This window comes from Propithecus coquereli, unplaced genomic scaffold, assembly GCF_000956105.1.
Source record: "Propithecus coquereli isolate 6110/MARCELLA unplaced genomic scaffold, Pcoq_1.0 Scaffold114, whole genome shotgun sequence".
Classification (NCBI taxonomy): domain Eukaryota; kingdom Metazoa; phylum Chordata; class Mammalia; order Primates; family Indriidae; genus Propithecus; species Propithecus coquereli.
Window position 1 is genome coordinate 3721291 of NW_012135414.1, and position 4339 is coordinate 3725629.

The window sequence follows — 4339 nt, forward strand, 5'->3', positions numbered from 1 at the left end:
TATTGCACAGGCTGGTCTCAAACTCCTGGGCTCAAGCGATCCTACTGCTTCAGCCTCCCAAGTAGCTGGGACTACAGGCATGCGCCACCATGCCCGGCTAATTTTTTTTATGTATGTATTTTCAGCTGTCCAGCTAATTTCTTTCTATTTTTTTAGTAGAGACGGGGTCTCACTCTTGTTCACGCTAGTCTCAAACTCCTGAGCTCAAATGATCCTCCTGCCTCAGCCTCCCAGAGTGCTAGGATTACAGGTGTGAGCCACCACGCCCGGCCTTGAGTTATTAACTGTTATACTTTGAGGTTATTTTGCCAAGATTTAAAATCATCCAGAACATTTGCATTTTAATTTTGTTGTTGTTTTTTTTAAAAGGTTTAATTTATTATTTTATTAAAAATTCCTTTTTTAGAGTCAGGGTCTTGCTATAGCCTGGGCTGGAGTGCAGTGGCAGAATCATAGCTCACTGCAGCCTCAAATTCCTGGCCTCTAGTGATCCTCCCACCCACACTCCTGAGTATCTGGGATTACAGGCACGAGCCACTGCTCCTGGTTACATTTTTTTCTTTTTTGAGACAGGGTCTTGCTCTGTTGCCCTGTGTAGAATGCAGTGGCGTCATTATAGTTCACTGCAACCTCAAACTCCTGGGCTCAAGTGATAGCCTCCCAAGTACCTGGGATTACAGGTGCACACCACCACATCTGGCTATTTTTTTCTATTTTTGGTAGAGACAGATGGGATCTTAGTCTTGCTCAGGCTGATCTGGAACTCCTCACCTCAAGTGATCCTCCTGTGTGGGCCTCCCAGAGTGTTAAGGTTACAGGTGTGAGCCACTGCACCCAGCCTCCTAGTTACATTTTAACTTTTATGTTTGAGTATTTTATCAGGACAGATTGTTCTTTTATAAATTGATGTTTTTCAAGTGTATGTTGGTTTATAATTTTATTAAGTATTGAGTAGTTACAATACTCAATCTTAGGTGCTTCCAATTGTAATATGCATTTTGATTTCAGAGATTTTATAATATGAAAAATGTGATCAATGATGTAAGATATTTATAAAATATATATAATTATAAAAAGTAAAACAGAAGAACTATATACTATCACCTAGTTAATAGAAATAAGTTTTGCACAGACTGACTTTTACACTGTAATGGTAAGGAAAGCAAGAAAGAAGACTAGATGTGTAAATCCACTTAAATGTCCCAGTTAGCGAATAGAGAGATTGGAGAGGCCAGGCATGGTGGCTCAGGCCTATAATCCTAGCACTTTGGGAGACTGAGGTGGGAGGATTCCTTGAGGCCAGGAGTTTGAGACCAGCCTGAGCAACAACGTGAGACTTCCATCTCTATAAGAAATTTTGGAATTAGCCAGATGTGGTGGTGTGCACCTGTAGTCCTAGATACTCAGGAGGCTGAGGCAGAAGGATTGCTTGAACCTAGGAGTTGGAGGTTACAATGAGCTATGATTGTGCCACTGCACTCCAGCGTGGGCAACAGAGCTAGACTCTGTCTCTCTAAAAAAAAAAAAGGACCATAATCCAGGATCAACAAGATTTCTACTGTTAAAGAACGCGTGCTAATCTTCTCCTTCCCTTAAAAAGTGGCTTCCGAAATCAATCCTGGGAAAATCTGATTAACTGAGTAGAAAAAGGGAAAAATATAACGTAAGGCTTGTACTGAGCTGTTTCTGTGGTGACAAATTTTTTATGGACAGGAGTAGAGAATTACAAATAGAACTAAGTCAGCTGGCATATTTCAATATCCTAATTTGTAGAAGAGGGGCATTCTTAGTAAACCTAAGTACACTTTTAATATTTAAGATTGCAAAATCATTATATTAGCAGCAATTGCCATTGTGTTATCAGACCGTAGGAACCAATTTAATTCCAAATTATCACATATGTGCAAGATGGGTATTATGTATATATTTTATAGGTGAAGAAATAAACCTATCACATAAACCCATGGCTAGTAAGTAAGAGCACTGTGATATGAATCCAGGTCCATCTTCTCACCAAAGTTTGGATTCTTTCCAGTATTTCCCATATTCTAGCTCATTAATAGGTCCTCTTAAGAAAATTATGGACCCAGGACATTCAGAATTTAATGTGTCTGGTGGCTGTACAACACTGTGAATGTCTTAATGTCACTGCACTGTGCACTTGTTTAAAATGGTTAAGGTAAATTTTATGTTACTACCATAATTATAAAAAATCAATATATATGACAGTTTTATTAACAATTTCTAACAAATAATTAAAGAACAAGTAATTCTCAGTGTTTTGAAAGTGTCCCATAATATTAGAGAGGCAAAGCATAGGAGTGAATATATGAGGAAATAGCCTTGATATTTAAACTGGATAAGAACAGCATGAGGAACAGTAATTAATTATAAGTCAGTTTCACAGAAACAAGTATAAAATTCCTGAATTGAATCCAACATAAAGAAGAAATTACATTATAAATATCTAGTCTGTTCCAGGAATAAGGTTAGTTTAACATTGAAAAATCATTTAATAAAATCACCTAATTTATAGAATGAAGGAAAAAATATATGCTCATACAAACATCTCAGTAGAGAAAAGGCCATTGATGAAACTCACCATTCACTCAATTTCTTAGAAAACAATATTTCTTTGATAAAAGGATATCTACATAACACTACAGCAAAAACCCCATAGTAAATAATCAGATGTTAAACGGACTCCTAGAGTGACAAAAACAATAAAAAACGAGTTGCTGCCATGATCACTTCTATTCAAACACTGATTGGAGTGTCCTAGCTACTATACTGTGTCAAAGAAAAGACACTTGTAAGGAATAGAAAAAATAATACTATTAAAAGATCATACTTCTCTAATGTACACACAAAATCCTAAGGAATCTTCAGATAAATCACTAAAGTTAATAAGTTTAGCAAAACTTCTACATATTAAAATTAGCTCACAAAAATGAAGTATGCCTATATGTCAGTTTACAGGAAAAAAAACACTTTCTAAAAGAATTTTCTATGATTGCTTTTGCATTGCAATAGCAATATTGAGTAGTTATAACAGGCAAAGCAGAAGTTATTTACTGTGTGGCTCTGGGGAAAGTGTGCCAACTCCTCATTCAAAAGACTCATTCAAAGTGATAATTCTCCCACAAATTAAACTACAAATTCAAGTTAATTCTTTCAAACTTCTAACAAGGTTTTATTGTCTCAAACCTAACAAACTGATTCTAAAATTTATACGGGGGAGCAAGAAGTCAAGAACAGCCAAGACACTTTTTTTCAAACAGAAAAAGAGCTAGGTGCGGTAACTGGTGCTTATAGTCCTAGCACTTTGGAAGGCTGAGATGGGAGGATTGCTTGAGGCCAGGATTTCGAGACCATCCTGGGCAACAGAGCCAGACTCTGTCTCAAAGAAAAAAAAAAAATTAGTCCCAGCTACTTGGGAGGCTGAGGCAGGATGATCGCTTCACTTGAGGCCAGGATTTCGAGACCATCCTGGGCAACAGAGCCAGACTCTGTCTCAAAGAAAAAAAAAAAAAATAGATTGTCTATGCATTTCTAAAAAATTTTTAATTAAATCCTACATTAAAAAGTCAATTTATAGTTATATTTGTAGGTATTTTAACACTATACAAAAATCAAAAATTTAAAAATTTCAGTAGACATCGTAGGGCAAAATAGAAATTTTTACCTCATGATAACAATGGTTTCCTTAAACCTGTTAAAAGGTGCAAAAAATTGCAAACATTCATAAATAACTTTGAAATTAAAAATATCTGTTCATAAAAAGACAGCTTGCCCTATGAAAATACAAGCCACAAACTGGGAAGAATTTTATCTACATATATTTGACAAGAACTGTTGTTTAGATTATGTAAAAGAACTACTATCAATCAAGAAGAAACAGAAAATTACCCACTAGAAAAATGGGAATTTATTGTAACTTTATAATAGGAAAACAAAAGAGCCCATTAATGTATTAAAAGATGCTTGTCCTGGTTAGGAATTAGAAAATATAAATTTTAACCACAATGAGATACCAATCCAAAACCCTTAGGATTAGCAAATATGACAGTACTTGCAAAGTATTGGTAATGTTGTGAAATACAGTCATGCGTTCCTTAATGATGGAGGTATGTTCTGAAAAATGTGTCATTAGGAGATTTCATCATTGTGTGAACATCATAGAGTATACATACACAAACCTAGATGGTATAGCCTACTGCACACCTAGGTTATATGGTATTGCAATGGTAAGGTATTGCTCCTAGGCTATGAACCTGTACAGCATGTTACCGTATGGAATATTGTAGGCAGTTATAACACAATTGTATGTATGTCTAAA